Source organism: Drosophila elegans, unplaced genomic scaffold, assembly GCF_018152505.1.
Source record: "Drosophila elegans isolate 14027-0461.03 unplaced genomic scaffold, ASM1815250v1 contig_133, whole genome shotgun sequence".
Lineage (NCBI taxonomy): Eukaryota > Metazoa > Arthropoda > Insecta > Diptera > Drosophilidae > Drosophila > Drosophila elegans.
In genome coordinates, this window is record NW_024545499.1 from 342,280 (window position 1) to 359,746 (window position 17,467).

Here is a 17,467-nt window from a genome sequence, read left to right on the forward strand (position 1 = left end):
GCGATAAATTTAATGTGGCAATCGAATAAATCTGATTTTTAAGCTCAACATTTGTTTGTAAATTAAACTATAAGATTATGAATTTTACTAAATGTGATATTATACAAAAAGCCACATATACTACACCAAATTAATTAGGCAGCATTTAGTAAGCAAACCACAATTTGCACTGGAATTCAGATATTCGAATTTTAAGTTAATTAACTGAAACGAACTGGTTTCGTTCTGACTTAAGGGCCATCATAATTTACCTAATTTCAAAGCTTTTGCTTAACTTGTAGCATATATTCTTATGCAGCTTATCTCATCCAAACTCATTAGGCAAACACTCCAAATATCTTTGACAACTCAACGAGAATTTCCACTTAATCGAAGGGGTCAATGTCTGTCAACACTTCTCCCTTACTTCTAATTCCCAAATCCCTTTCTCCATGTCTCTGTATCCCTTCTGCGCCACCCAAACAGATGGACAACAAATTGCATAATGGCATTTAAATGGCCCAGACGCATAAATGTCACAAAATGCTACAAATTGCCTTACCAAATGAACATCAATAAAAGCACTTTATGTCGCAAGTCACTTACAGACACAAATGCAGATGGCCACAGATACACACGTCGGCATACACAGCACACACAGCACACTTAGCACACAACACACACAGGCGGCAGCAGCGATAAGTAGCTGATGGAGGGAGTTGGCTCCAAGCTGGTCAACAAACATGGCCAACATGTCTATTCAGCAGCTCGAAAAAATACCTCCAAAGGGAGTCGCCATCAGGAATCGGGGCTGGGCAAATGGAAATGCGAATGCGAATGTGAATGCGAATAAACCTGGACCCTGCAGTCCTAACACAGCCCAACGAATCGAATCGAATCGAGTCGAAATGAAACGAAACTCAATCAATGATCAATGAAAGGGCCTGACAGGGGCTCCAAGGGGCTCCAAGGGGCGCACTCGGGGGTTGGAGCGGTTGCCTCTTGGCGGCATTTAACATTTCCGTTGTTCGGTCTTTGGGGAGGCCCCAAGCAAAACGAACAGAACACAGCCGATGAAGAGCTGCACTCGGAAAAAATTTGCACTCAAATCACTTAATTCAAATGGGCCAATAGCCTTTTTCCTAACAGCTGTTAAACTCTATTGTAATATACAAACAATACAAGATCAGTGAGTGGGAAGCTTTAAAACATTTTAAAAGTCTTTAGGAACAGAAAAAGGTTCAATTTCTTACAACTTAGTTATCTTAAATCTATTGAAAAAAATCCTATTTTTATAAAATGCTTGTTAAGATGCAAAACTATATTTCAATTAAGTTAAAGAATGCATTATTTTAATAAAATTATTAAGCTAATTAATATTTTTGAGTTTTGTGCTGGTTTAAATATATTGTAAAAATTATAACTAATTTTAGGTGCAATGTACTTAAACGACTAAAACCATTTTCTTATTTTTTGCAGAAAAGTTTTTCCAGCTCCTGAACAATATTTCTCTGAGTGTGGCCGTTGGTCTGCGGAAGCTGACGAGCAACGGATGTCACTTGCCACTTTGCCCCGCACTTCCCCCGCCCTTGATTAATTCAGTTTTGTTTCAGCTGCATTCTGCAATGGCAAATATTTTTATTGCTCTCGAATGCTCTTGCTGCTCGACACGAACTAATCGCTTTGGCAAATGCAAATTTGCATTTTAAGCGGGCGACTGCCATGGGAAGAGAAGCTCTCTGTTGGCTTTTATAAATGGCCATATCCATGGCTGATTAGCTCCATCTGGTCACTCGATTATGAGGCAGTGGTGGCCGGTGCATCGCATCGCATCGTATCGCATCGTCGGCTGCCACCGTATCCTGCCACATAGGCAATTAAATGGATCGCCTTGCGGCCCGCCTCTCCGCCGCTCTTTCCTGGCCAATTGCCAACTTCCTGCCCGCAGTCATATGGCTTACAAATTATGAGCCAGCTGCCAAACTGACAAACGGGCCAAGAGCACCAAGAGCCACCATTCTGCCGATCGATCCCCATGGGATGCGTTTCATTTTGTTTCGTTTCGATGGGCTTCCGTGAAGAGGGGGTTCCAATGGGTAGCAATTTGTTGCGGCGACAGAAAAATATTTGCAAATTAAGCCGCATGGGAACAGATCTAGCAACAACGTCTGCAAACGCATGTTCTCAAATGGCAAATAGTGATTAAATCTCATTTACGTTGAGTGCTGCTCGGATTTAGGCAAAACATTTCCGATATATATTCAAGCGTTTTCATGGACACAGACAAATTTCGGAAAACGGGCAGGCAGTCTGGTATTTGCTAAGCTGGCTTAACTTTGAATTAAATGAACACAGCCAGCTAATTTAATTAAAATATGCTTTGTGTATTTGCTCAGTTTCGGTTTGTTGTTTAAAACACTCACTAGTTGTACGTGTTGCAAATGAGAAGGTCTATTAAATTTATTACAGTTTCCAGAATCTTGCATTATCGGAATCGAAGCAATCAAACAAGTACTACCTGAACTAGAAAATACCACCAATAAATACAGCACCATCTGCAACAGATTTGATTTTAATAATATTCCGTTCGCCAGATATCAAGAAATTGAACGTCCAGTCCAGCTGTTGTTTTCATAATATTTCAGATATACTCTAGTAAAATCGAAACTGTCAAGCTGTAAAAATATATCCGCTTACAGCGACCCCTTTGTAGGGGAATCAATTTCGCTTGAGGAACTCTCCATAGAAATGCTTTTTCAATTGAACTCTCGCACATGCACACGTGACAGCAATGGAAAAAATATTTGAGACCGGCAGGCGAACATGAAATTTTCATCAGCGCCAGTTGACAGCTGCTCTTCTGGGGTTAAGCCGATTTGCTTGAAGTAAAAAAGTACATTTGTATGGCAAGATACGTTGCTGCTCTTGAACTTGAGGAAGGAGAAGCGGCATATGCGAAATTCAGCCATGCTGACAGCGCGAATATCTCTCTTCGCCTTGGCCAAATCCTCTCTTTGACCTTAAACTTCAACTTCAGGTCGGGGGGAAAACGAGAAAAGCGAAAAAAGGCGAAAAAAGCGAAAAAACAGAGGAAAAGAGGTAATGAGGTAAGGAGAAGGCACGCAAGCCGGGCCAAAAGCAAATAGCCGCCAGCTCCAGCCAAGCTTGATGCGATCGTTGGCTGCCTCGCCAAACGACATGAGCAATTAAAAATTTGCTAAATTAATTTTTTCTCCTCCTTCGGCGTCGCTTTTTTTGTTTTTTTTTTTGTTTTTGTGCATCTTTAAATAATTTTTCATTCGTTGCGCTCTCCCGCATTTTGGTATAATTCATTAGGATGGCTGCTTCAGCTATCCCTTTTCTGGTTTATCCCATCTTTATTGCAACACTTGACATTTTGTCAGCAGTTGTGGAATATTTAATTTCATTTCGCTTTTATTAAATGCGGGCTCAGCTTTGCACGGGACAGGAAAAGAGCAGAGCTGGCTGGCTGCAGCCGCTTCTAAGTTGACATTTATTTGTGCATATTGCGTATACGCCATGCATGCCAGCAGAACATGGAATGGCACGGAACAGAACAGAACATAACAGAACAGAGCAGTGTGCAGCATGCAAACTCTGCCATGGCGGTTAGCCAAGTTTGTCACAAGTTCTGGCAAACGACCACGCCCCCTCCCGCCCCCCAAAACATGTGCACAAATGTTGGGTGTTTATCTTCATTTCAGACTTCTGGCTCCGGGCTTTTCCAGCAGCAAAGTTTTCAGTCGGATTTGGCTCGGAGATTGGATTTGGGCAACATTGGAGCGGCTTCTACAAAGTGCATAGATTCAATTACAGCTCTGTCGAATTTGTAATTAATTTAAGAAAATCATAATCTACAGTTGCTCTACCGAAAATGGAAATGTTAATGACCAGGAAATGGCCCCAAGATAAAATAAATAGATTCCCTTCACTTGACTATTTTTAGTGCAATTAAAACGAAGTTTAATTTCAATTATAGAATGCTTATAAAATTCACATTTGAATTTTAATTTAAGGTAGAATTATTTAGCATTACCCAAATATGGATGAAAAAAACAAAGTTTTTTTTCCTATTGTTTAATTTAAAAATTGAACAATAAAATAAAACAAATAAGTAAAATCGACATTAATTTGGCTTGCTTTAAGATTAAAATACACATGACTATTAGTTTCAGGCGACTTTGAAGTGGACTAAGTCCTCTTGATTCTGAGAAAATCATAAATATTTGCAGAATTTTAAGAGTGAACATGCCCCGGAAATGACCCACAGAAGAACAGCAACAAATTAAATAAGTTCACTCGATTAGCAATTAGAACCCAGGGAAACCAAAGACACGATCGCAGGGTTAAGAACTTGGGAACTTGGAGCTTAGAGCTGTGAGCTGTGAGCTATGAGCTATGAGAAACCTGACAGCACGATTTAGCGACAGCAAAAGGGCCAAACTTGGGAATTATGGGCCATATTTTGTGGCTGCAGCTGCAATTGCCCGCTAACAGTTAACAGTCGGCGGATTGCGGATTGAGGATTGAGGACCGCGGATTGCGGATTTCGGATTGCGGCTCGTTGACAGTTGGCCCGGTCAAATCGAAGCCGATTTCTAGCCCCAAGCGGCGGTCGCATTCCATGAAGAACAATAACAAGCCCGATGAAAATTGTGAGCATCGATCACGATCTGACAGACTGACAGACTAACTGACTGACATCACCCGCGGCCGCTTTATGAAGGGAAAAATCAGATTTTTGATTGCGCCCCAACCTTTTGCTAAGGTCGCCAGCCGGCTTAGGGTAACCACAAAATTTGCTGGAAATCCCCCGAAAATCCTCTTTCTCTGTGGCGCAATTAAAACTTGTTGAATGGTTTTGGAAATTAATACAGCTTATGCTGCACACAATTGACAATAATTTCTAACAGCAGCAACGGCAGCAAAACAAACAACAGCGAGTAGCGGCAAACAACGGACAATTGCCCCATGCAAGCCAAAAAGTTGAGTCACTTTTAAACCGATTATCAGCGCCAAACAAAAGTGCTTTCGGACCCAGTCCGGCCAAGCTGGTCCGGGCCGCATTGCTGACTGGTCTAGGCCGGACCCGAGCCACAATTAAACAATTGCAGCGGCAACAAACAAATTTATGAGCAACTCACTTCTTTTATTCTCGGTTTCCTCTTGTTTCCAGATAAGCATAAAGTTGCCATATGGAGGGGCCCCAATGCAGCCAGCAATTAAGTTGGGTTTTGTGTGCGAGACAGTGGCCGAGCCGCACAACATGTCAAATGTCATTTGTCTGGCAATCACGATCCAAACATATTAGATAACTCCGGATTGCAGAAACGGCGAGAGAGCTAAGAGGAAACTCGGTGATCTATTGATCGCTTTACAGCCAGCTGGTTCAGCTTAAGGTGATTTGTTTTTAAATACCAAATCAATCAGTTATAGACTTATGCAAATCTGATGAGTGGTTCGATTGGAGAAAGAGGATCGATGGAAGCAGTTAAAATAATAAAAAGCAATCAAGGGTACTGAAGATAAACTAATTTATTGGCAGAAAAATCCTTTTTTATCTCTAAAAAGAAATTCAAACCGTTAGTTACCTACCAATCATTGCATTACAAAAATTTACGATTGTTAAGATAACTCAAAATAAGTACACAAAAAAAAAAATTTGGTTAGAAACTTAACTATTGTTACATGAATTTAGACTACACATTTAGACTCTTCGGTACAGAAATACAACTAAAGAGTATAGGGGCTTTATTATTTAGTTTGAATTAATGAATTAATACTTATACTTTGATACTGTCCGAGTTTATTTTGAAGACATACTTATTAAAACTTAACTTTTTTTTTGTGGGGGTTATTGCTTCAAAAATCATTATTTTTACAAGAAATATTACTTAAATATAGACATGGAATAAATACTTTGAAGATAATCCTAAGCTAAAATTGTTGTTATAGGAAAACTAAATTTGTATTGTACTTCAACAATTAAAAAAAATATATATATTCGACAAAAAATGACTAAATATTATTATATAATTAAAATCTAAGAATCTCGAGCCGCAAAACTGGCTTTTTAAAATTTAATTAATTAATTATTAACTATTATCGATATTTAGTGATAGCTTATTATTTTGGAATTGCGGTTTAAATTTATCAAAATCGGACATAGCTCCCATGGGAACAATCGAAATATTAAAAATTTTTTTTATAATTCTTTTGGATATAGGAATGGTTTGATTACGCTTTAAATTTTATTAAAATCTGGAAAAGATAGCAAATAGCTGCCATATATCGAATAATTGAAATGAAAACCCTCATACCTTCAATGGTGTTTAATGGGTACTCACATATTCAAAATTTTGATGTTTAATTTTGCTTCCTATTTAGTTTTTAATTGTTTTTGATCCAATATTTTGAATGACAGAAAATAGATTCAATTTATTATATAAATTGCTAAATCGCATGCAAATATTGGCATATTCTTTGACTTTGGTGAGGTCTTTCATCAAACGCTTCCCCTTTTCAGTTCCTGCACCATTCTGTGCACCCCGGGGCAGTGCACTTCCTGCCCCTCAACCCAACGCTCTCTCCCTAAACCTTTTACACCCCTGCAGCAATTGCTGACAAATCATTTGGCATTTGACTGCGCTGCGCTGCGCTGGATTTTTTCCGACCACATTTTTTGTTAGTTTGGCATTTTTACGCTGCGGTTGCCATTTTGGCATGTGCCAAGCAGCGTTTTTTGAGCCCCATATGTCTGCGTTGCCAACTGTCTGGCCATCTGTCTATCGACTGTTGTTGCAGTGCGATGTCGCAACAACTGAGACCCAGGCCCACAAAAGTGCTGGGTGGAAAAGTGGAAAAGTTTACCTGTCGGTCCTGTATCGAGGTATTTGTCACTTTTTTGGGCCAATTTGACTGCGCATTGTTGGTGTCGCTGCCAATGCAGTTGGCCATTTTTCACACATATCAATATGCTTTTTTTCCAGCCCCTGTCCCCGCTCCCAACGAACTCGTACCCCTTTTGTTAGTCTGTGGGCGCGTGCCCCAAATTGTACGGCCATGTCCGGTGCAAAAAATTGTAAGCAAAAAGAACCAAACATGCATGAACTGGATTTATGTAGAAAAAATGCTGGCCCACAAATAGGCAATTTTTTTAACTCCTTTGTCTGCATTTGGCCTCGGCTAATGAAATTATTTACTTAAAGGCGCAATACCTTTTCTGGCAGCTCTATAATTTTTCCGGAAAATGAAGTCCCTTTTAAATACACAAATTTTTTGTGCCAGATGTTGCTGCAAGTGAATAAAGTGAGGTTTCTGAAAATAAAAAAACATTGAAATTCGCCACATTGTTCAATTAAACAAAAAGTAAGGTGCAAAAAGCCACCAGTAAACTGTAGTAAAATTTAATTTGTTCAAACTTCTATCAACTAAAAGTGCGCATGGCTGAGGGGAAAATGTGGATACAGTTCCCTCAGGGATTTGTCTAAAAGCCATTTGCACTGTTTACATTGTCAGCTGCAATTTTGGGTATTGCCAACTGAAATAATCGAAAAACAGACACGATTTGGGCCCAAATTATGAATTGCAAATATTACAAAATAATCTCTGTGAATTTCTGCATTAGGCTAAAGAAATTTGAAATTGAGTTGCTTGTGGAAAGGGAAAATTATGTAAAATGTGCGCAAAAATCATCAATTCGTGCCCGAGTCATTCAAGTTCCCCCTCGAAAATAGTTTTTGTAGTCGTTGATGCTTTTTTGCACTCCCCTTTTGCTTTTTTCCACCTCTATCTCTGCATTTTTCCCTTAAGTTGTTTGCCTTTGTTCGTTCATTCTGGCTTTTTGTCCAGACTGTCACCAATTGGTTTTTGTTTTCATGACTTCATTATTGTATTTCTCCGAACAGTGAGTTTCATAACTTGAAAACCAATTTCGGTAAGTTGTAACTTTCAAGCGAAACTTGGCAAATTCAAAAATAATTGCCAAAGAATCGAAGTTTACCACATCATTAAGCGAAATATTTTTCGGTTGTTGGGAATCGTTGGCAATTGCATTCGAAACTTAAGGGCTAACGACCTGCATTAAAAATTAAAGATGTTGGCAATCTATGAATATTTACCAGGAAATCGTACTTCTTTACTTATACTAATCTTAGTGCCATTAAAGAACATTCTCCTAGTATCTCTTACTAACATTTCGTCTGGGTTTGGTTGTTTTCACTGTTCTTACTCTCTAGATTGCCTCCTAGTATTGATTCGTTCTTGGCAATTTTTCTGGGGCATAATTGATTTGCTGAAATCTCGATATGGCAACTTGTAATTGAATATAATTTGCGGGCATCGATTGCGCTGACCTGAATCTAATCCCCAACCGAGTCCCTTAATTTGTGGCTGCTGTCTCTCGGACTTTACTTTTTTTTCTTATTATTATTCTGTGCCCAACTTTTTCTTGGAGTTATTTCCTGGCGGAGGTAGAATTTCATTATCATTGCCGCGGGCCACTCGAAGAGGGAAGTTGCAGAAGAACTTCACGATCTGGCTGGCAACAACAACAACAACGACATACTTGCCACATGCAACATGTTATTTAAGCGTAAATCATTTCTCAACGCTGGCTAGCAACGTTGTGGCGTTGCAAGTTGCAACTTGCAAGTTGCGACTTGGAATTGGAATTTCGATTTTTCACAAGTTCACATGTTGTTCCCCGCGTTTTCCTTGGCCGTGGTAAATGCACTGGAGCGCGGAGATGATGATGAAGCCGCCAACGCCGCCAACTACAACTGAGGCTACAACTACAGCGCAGACACAAGAAGAGGAGGCATTTTCCATTTTCATTTTCACACGCGGTCATTAGAGTTGAACCCACTTAAGAAGAGAGTGAGACTCGCGCTGGAACTCCTATTTTGCTCGTTTTTCACACAGCAACAACAATGGCAAAAATGAAAATAAAAAAAAACCAAAAACTCCTCTTTAAGCTCAGCAATTGCTGGAGAAATAAATTAAATTTAACTTGCATTTTCCCCGCCGCCGCGAAGGGCCCAAGTAGTTCTCGTTCTCCTACTTGGCATTGCATGTATACGTATCTTACAGATACTTGGTTCTGCCCTGAGTTCTGCAGCTCCGCTCGAGCGCGTTCTGCCATATGCAAATTAAAATTAAAAGCCTTTTTGTACTGCTTAACTTTATACTCTGAACACCCCAACACCCTCCTTCCCCTGCTTCCCCCCGCCGCAGCCACTCGAGGAGGATCTGGAGTTGGTCATGGACTTGGACTTGGACGTGGACTTGGTCTTGGACTTGGTCTGCGTTGGTCTTCGCCTTGCTCTTGGACTTGCTCCGTGGGTCTGCGGCTGGTCTCGACTCTTGCCTATGACTTTACAATTTGTTTGGCCTGCTGCGGCCGCCGATAGGCCCTCTGAAGTGTGAAACATGGCTTCACACAAATGTACAGCGAGAGAAATGTAACAAATAATAGTTCCATAGTTCAGCATTTAGGTCTAAAATCAATTGATTAACAGCACACATTTCATCTTTCATCATTACTCACACGTTTAAATTCCAGCACACATAGTTTGTAAGGCATTCAAAGAATTTCTGGGCTAGGTGGAAAATAAATTTCGGAAATTTAGTTACAGTTTATCTATGCCAATTTCTTAAACACTTATACTTTTATTTGATTTCGATTTTATTTGCTTAGCTTAAGTTAAGTAAACACGTGAGAAAGTTAAGTAAACAAGTAAATTTTATAATTACAATTGTTAACTGATTTAGATTTTAATAAATTATTTTAGGCAAACAAATTATTATTGCCTTTAGAAATATTTATACCGCAGAAAATACTGTCGTTTAGTTAAAAAAAAATATTGAATTTTGTTTTAAAAAGCTAAAATGGTGGTTTTTTGCTGATTTTTTCTGGCTGTGTAGACACACAAATAAAGATTCAGACACACAGATACAACTCAGCACAAAATGACTGCGGACGAGGCTTCGTCTTCGTCTTCGTCTTGTCATTCCAGCGCCCCACCTCCCCACCTCCTCCTCACCAACGCCACCGCCACCACCACCAACAACAACAATAATAATATCAACAACAACAATAACTATAACAACAACAAAGTCCGCTGGCCAACTCTGACTACATTGGTTTGGTTTGGTTTGGTTTGCTTTGGTTTGGCTTGGCGCTCTGAACTGCGCTGAACTTCTTGAAGCGGAAGTTCAAGGCGTTCACTCAATTGTATCGTGTAATGAAATGTTTTATAACACCAAAACAGACACCAAAACACCAGCCGGCACTTGGGCCGGACTCCGAACTTGGCCTTCTTTAGATCCGAGACCCGAGAGCCGAGATTCTATCAATCCAGCATTTTATTCCGCCGCTGCGCTCTGTGGGTCATTGGCTTCTGCCACTGCCGCTGCCACTCAACTCGCCCTTAATCGTCAGCGGTTTGATGGCTCATTAGCATTAATATATGTAATATTTATGCAAATATTTACTCGCACATCCAGCACGCGGACCAACTTCTGTTTCTGTTGGCCCGTTCACATCATTTGTCATAGGGCAGCCAATCAGTTTATAGCAGCTAATTATGCGCCAATAATTAAACTGAAGCAGCAAGTCTAAGGAAATCGAAGGTAGCTTTAAGGGCGAAGGTTGGGATACTCTATAAGTAGGTATTTAAAATTTCTTTGCAATTCCCTAACTTTTTATTTGACCCTGCTCTATCATCTATCGAACCTTAAAACTAATGGTTTTAACTAATAACAATTTTTGAAGGGTGCGGAAAAGACTATCCTATATCCTCGAATAGGTATTTTACAATTGTAACTTCGATAAGCAAACAGTTTACAGCTCTAGTTCCCTTTAGATATGTTGTGTGGGAGGCGAAGCCCTAATCTTAGCTCATGTACCCTCAGCAGAACAGTCTGTCAAGAAGAAATCTTCTATATCGCTGGAGTTGAAGTGACAGCCAGCTCCAGTAAAGCTGACTTAACTCTCCCAAGGTTGTAGACCTTCGCAGAGCGAATACCAGAAAAGAACCAGAATAACAGCGCGAAGGGGGAGTTCGCTTGAGGAAGGGGCTTTGAAGATGGAGGAGTAGGAAGAACAAAAACGAAATGATAAAGTATTCCAACGGCCGGGCCAGACACACACAAAAATTGACGTAACTTATTCGCATTTATATCACTCCTCTCATCGGGAGAGCCTTACCGCCGATACAATGCCGCGGCATCGGACATGGCCGCAGATTCAGATACAGATACCATCATCAGTGTCGGCTCACGCAACAACCATAAACAACAACTACGGGCTGGCGCGTCAAAATTAATACGTTTTTAAATGCCAAAGCCACGCAGCTTCCTGTAGACAAGGAGAGCGAGGGATAACCGAAAGACAGAGAAGGGGAGAGACCCCCAACCCCCCATCCCAGACCCCAAGATCCAAAAACAATCTTCAGGTCTCCAGTTGGCCCAGCTACGAAGTTACCAAAGTCTTACGCACATGCGTGTAATTGTTTTTATTCTGCCTGACTCCGGTTTCCAGGTCGCGCTCAACTCAAGACCATCATATTTTGGAGGGGGCAGTTTGAAGAGTTTCGCGTAGAACTCAATGCAAATTTTAAGATATAAGTACAGAATTTGTTTTCCAACTTAGCAAATTTCTGCCAACATAAACTTAACTACCATCTCCGTCCGAATTAGGAGTAGTTAAAATATTTGTTACATTCAAATTTACAGAGCATTCCGTAATCATTTTAGAATTCTCAAAATAAGTTTCATAACATTTCAAAAACTATGTTTGTGTCACATAAAATCGCTTGAAAAAATGAGTACAGTTATTATAAAATGAAAATAATAAGTACATTGGGAAATGAATATAAAAAATATTTAATACGTTTTATAACATTTCAAAAACTATGTTTGTGTCACATAAAATCGGTTGAAAACCTAAGTTCAGTTATTATAAAATGAGAATAATAAATTCATTTTATACTTAGTGCTCACCATTTTATAAACCAACAATACTTGCACTCTTTCTTCATTATTATGATATATCTTCTTTCTGTTGATCTTGTTGGATTTCTTCGTCGTAAACTCTTCTTCAAGCCCTCGCAAATTAATGATGCTTGGACCAGAGAGCCCAAAACCGAACCCTCTACGGAAAAGCAAAACCGAAATGTAAATTGAATTTTAAAAGGCAATTTAACGTGCGCGCTTGGGCCGACTGCGGCCATAATTAAAAATTATCTTCAATTTAACACTCGACAGGGCAGAAATGCTTCAATTTCTGATCTACGCAATTTATTCATTATTTTTTGCCCTAGCCTTTTGTTTTTCTTTGCACGGAATTTATTTTTTCTTTATTAATGCCATACCCAGGGCAAATATGAGTTATGTGCTGCATTTGGAATTATGCGACCCCGATTCCCGTGTTGATTTATTGGCATTTGAGATAAACCAGCAAATTGCATTAAAATTAATGCCAAATTAATTAGCTGCAAAAGGAAAATAAGGGAAAGGAGGAGTTGCAAAATCATTCAGAATAATTCCGCCCGCCAACTGCTGCATTTAGTGGATTTTAATTGCATTTCTGTTCCGGCACTCAAGTGGAAAATATTTTTGGTCCAACTGAGACGAATCTCCATTGGGGATTATCTCAGAATTAAGTCGGCAAGGTAATTTATTTTTGGACAAATACAAGTTTTCTGTTAAGAACATTTCCGCAGCTATTCCATCGTCAAATTCCTTTAAATGTTCTAGTATTTATACGGAATTTAATTGTTTGTCAAGTGCGAAATTCATAAGCCCTTGTATGTTGCTGCTTCACGGCAGTCAATCGAAAAATGCATTTTAATCTCGTCTCTCAATTACAACTTTGTTTTGCTATGCGAACTGTTTTCAATTTACATAAATCAAGTTGATTCGACCTAAGCCAACCAATGCCCACGTGCATCAATTGTACACATATTTCATTCTACACAATCAGTGATACAGTGCGGTACAAAATTATTTGTTTTATAAATTAGTTTTTTTAAAATTGCAAGACATTTAAAGTCGATGCTTGCGTTGAAGTTTTCTATGTTCATTTTAAGCAAAGTTATAACTGAAGTTATAGCTGAAAACTAAAGATACATTTACACTCATCAACCGACTTATGCTTATGTATCGCACCTTCCGTGCCGCATCGACAGCTGGCGAATAAATGTTGTGCATAAAATTTTACGCCTTTTTTATGATTAATTCGCTGTCATTTAATTGCCACAAAATGCGACAAAAACAGATAAAATGCCAACAAAAATGTTAAACAAAAAATATTCGCCGCTATATTTGCATATTTTGCAAAAAGCTTTGCCCAATTGGCTTTTGAATATTCGAGAGTTGGCCAAAACATAAATCGATGAAAACGCAGCAACAGAAATAAATAAAGAGCGGCAGTTTATGCAAATGTTGCACGCGTTTGTTGATATTTGTTTGGAGAGATTTTGGAGGCCCGTCACCCTCCTTTGAAAAGAGTTTTAAACGGCAAGCATCATCATTTAGTTAGTGCAGTCGTAAAATCCCAGAGACTTTAATTGATTTGCCCCACTCGAGCATGCCGAGCACGTTTCGCTGGGCTACCATGTCGTATGGGTAATATATATTGGGCTGCCGTGAGTGAGTGTGAGTGTGTAAATATACACAATTAAATAATTGAAAGATGCTGATTAGATAGCATTACACCCGAAGTACGAGCAGTTTGAGGAAGGCAAATGGGGGTGCAAATGAGATGCAAAACAATCCAATTTAATTGCAAATTTAAATTGGAATTAAGGCAAATTTACTTCAAAGTCCCAAAGGGAATAAAAGTAAGAGGGAAATATTAATGAGGACTTTATTTAATCATAGCTTAAAGTTTTTTTTTGGAATAGCACAGCCTGGAAAACCAATATCATATTATCAACTCACTTTGTCAAGTTCCGATGTTTTCCTTATTTTGAAATTGTCTTTCAATCTGTTGTGATTGTTTCCACTTGATGAACGTAAATTGTAATTAACAATGCAAAATATCGACACAAAAACGAAACCGGCTTCAAAGTAAAAGACACAAATATTCAATAAAACACATTAATATTTATAAGGGAAATTTCCTTATTTTTGGTTACACACTTTCATTCAAAAACACAAGCACAAATATTTATGGAAATTAAAACCAATTTGTATGGTTTTTGGTTGGGAACTAAATCCTTGTTTATGTGAAAAATACTGCAAATAAAGAAAGAAATAAAAAATTAACGAAGAGTAATGAAATTAATAACAAAATATTGTTATATAAGGAAAACAATTGCAATAGCTCTAAAACAAATTTTTAATATAAGATTATGCTTGTTGGATTATAAGCCAAATTATTTTAAATTCGAGTTTTTTGGAGAATTACAAAATCTGTCTAAAAGTTCTGAGAACAAATGATACGCAACTTTAAAAACAAATTCTTAGACCAAAGCTATGCCCGTTAAATAATCAAGAAAAATTACATGATAGAAGTCGTTGATGATAGAAATTAAATTTCTTAAAGAACTAAAGCCTAGCCGTATAAATTATGAAAAAATCTGCCGGCAAGCAAATGTCTGCAAATTTTCCTTTCTACTTGCCTTCCCCTCCGCCCCCTGCTTCCGCAGTCCCCCTAATTCCGCGCTGGATTCTGGAGGGATTAAGGCTTTATCAAGGGCTGGAGAGAGTGCGCAGGGGGACACTGGCTACTAAAACTGTCTCAAGTTAATCGCTTTTATTTATTTTCGCCCTGTGCCAAGCGAAAAAAGCCAAACACACGCACACACACACAGCGAGTGGGAACCTTAACTGCAACCGGTTTTTCCACTCGCACACACAGGGACTTTTTTCTTTTCTTTTTTTTTTTGCGCGCTTTTAGCTATTTTCTTCTTTTTAATATAAACTTTTTTCGTTTGTTTGCTGTTGAAGAATTTATGAAAATCATAAAACAAAAGCGAATTTCATTCCACATGTGCATTAGTGTGTGTGTTTAGTCTGGGCTTAGTGGGCGCGTGTGTTGGTGAGCGCTTAGGTTGCAGTTGCAACAGATAGACACCACAAGCTTTCATGTCTAGCCAGGTAGCTAAGGTAGCTGCTCTTGGCCAGGTTAACACGCCAGGCCTGGCGACGTCATAAAGTCAGCTGCCGCTTCTGTTTTCTTTTGTTGTGACTTGCTGCCAGCCTTTTGTTGCCAGTTGTTGCTGCTGCTGTCGCTAGATGTTGCTGCTGTTGCTGCTGTTGCTGCTGTTGTTGCTGTTGTTGCTGCAGCAGCAACTATTCGGTTGACAGAGGCTGCGAGCCAGCTTTCAAGGCTGTTTAGAAGGCAGCCATCTCACACACACACACTCGGCCACACTGGCATTAATTTCTCTTGCGATCAAACACTTGTATTATTTGCCCAAAAATGTCTCGCAAAATATGTATATATTTCAAAAAACAGGCTACCGTCTATACTTAATTCAACAATTTTGTTGTGCTTTCTGTTTTTGGGTTCAAATTACCGTTTCAATGTGCGGGTGTAAAACGTGTTTTGATTTTGTTGCTGCTGCTGCTGCCGCTACCGCTACTGCAAGTGATGTTGCTGCTGTAGCTATTGCTGCTGCTGCTGCTGCTGCTCCGAGTGATATTGCTGCTTCTTTGGGTTTTCAGTTTTCAGTAGCGCGGACACGAATTGAGAGATTTGGATTGAGGATAGGGAAAACCAACACGCAAAGAAACGCAGCGTCGTATTCGACTTTTTCGTTCGGCTGGCAAAGCTCAACTGAAATGCCAAACAAAAACGCTCGCGACTGAAGCGTTGTTGGCCAAGTATAAGAGGAAGAGTTGGCCACGAACTGGTTTTCGTGCATCGCCGGCATGGCCCGAAGTCGAAGGCTTCGGCTTTGGGCCCCCTTTTGCCCACCAAGCCCATCAAGTCCACCAAGCCCCCAGCTGTTGCTCTTTTGGCCACGAATAGTAGTAGAAAAGCGTAGTAGATTTGGTTAAAAGTGGCCTAGAGCCAAAAATCCAAGGCAGTTCGCTAGTGTGGCCACAGCCAAACAAATAAAGGCAATTAGCTCCGTACTCCCATGTCCAAATTCTTCCCAAATCCCTTCAGATGACTTGGCCTTTTCCAAGCCTCTCTTTGCCTCTTGGTCCGCTCTCTTAGCTGGAAAACGCAGCCGCTCTTCGACGGAAGTAAAACTGCATCAGCCGGTTTGTTTACCTTTTTTACGTGTCATACTGTTATACCGGCTGAACAGCTGTGACTTGGCCAACACACACTCTCTCAACTTCCGTGGTGGCTTGCGAGCTGCCTTTCTCAGTAAGTGGGTGGTTGCCATGGCGTGTTGATAAATAAGCAAATAAATAAATAAACAGTTTCAAGTGTTTGCCCAAATTGAGTCAAATTTTCACTCTTCTCGATTGCAGTTGCTGGCGGGGAAATAAATCGAAATAGTTTTAGCCCGATTGATGACTTCATTAAGTGCAATTGCAACAATTAGCCAAAGTTTGGCCCCTCGAAACACTTGGCTTGATTGGTTCCTGCTTTTTGGGGGTGAGCATTTAAAGTGGTTATTGATTTACAATTTTTCAAATAGTATAAGTTTTCGTTCCATTAAGAGAGGAATGTTTTAAAGTCTGTCATTAATAGCATGTCAAATGGTGAAATCTATGAAGTATTTTCGTATGAAAATCAAAACTTATTCAGAACAACATATAATTCATTTAAAATTTTTTTATATTTTCCATAAATATTAAGTGATTTAAATGAAATGTGTTCGCTTAGGCGAACATCCTTTAAATTCAACAGTTTACATGCTCTGAAACGAAGATGTTAAAAATTTATATAACTTTTTTATATTTCCTTAAATGATAAATTAATATTAAAAAGCTTAGATATGTAATTGAGTTTCTTTAAACAAATGTATTATTTTTCGCATATGGTTAAAAACGTGACATTATAACTTAGGAGTCAGAAAACTGGAGGACATATAAACAGAAATTGTTTTGGAAAAATGCTAGTTAGCGCCTTTGTTAAAATGCAACAAATACATCTTGTGCCTTGGGATTAATCAACAGGTATTTGGTTAAGTCACATACTGTCGTTTAATATTCACCTTGATTAATTCGAAGTCCCTAGGCGAAGTATTCCAGCTGGAAATAAACTAGATCTATAGGTTGAGCGATGTGGATTACCCTACATTAAATCAATGAAAATCGATTCAGTTAATTGAATCGCTTAATCTAAGACAAGCATTGGTCTGACCCACTGCAAAAGTGACAGATAAACACATTCCCCCTGCTTTCAAATCGCTGGCCTCAATTATTTTCACAAATTGTAATTACTTCATCGAAACAATTGAATTGTTTTCCGGCTACTGTTGGCCCCACTCCCCACTGAATGCCTCCACACCCAAAAATAAATATGGTATTGAACACGGTTCGATTGTGAACCTTT

At 39.2% G+C, this 17,467-nt stretch overlaps 1 protein-coding gene across 4 annotated transcripts in view; it reads right to left on the bottom strand.

The window, feature by feature from the left end:
* The window catches only part of LOC108145150 (homeobox protein abdominal-A homolog), a 93,313-nt gene extending 77,541 nt beyond the window's left edge, over nucleotides 1–15,772 (bottom strand). For 3 of the 4 annotated variants that reach the window (XR_005977027.1, XM_017270365.2, XM_017270364.2), the window contains exons 1-2: nucleotides 15,528–15,772; nucleotides 13,945–14,241 (exon numbers count right to left, since the gene is read on the bottom strand). The gene's annotated coding sequence lies outside the window, so the exon portion shown is untranslated. The remainder of the gene's footprint in view (nucleotides 1–13,944; nucleotides 14,242–15,527) is intronic. The other variant, XM_017270366.2, reaches the window with a different exon arrangement.
* Nucleotides 15,773–17,467: the final 1,695 nt, after the last annotated feature.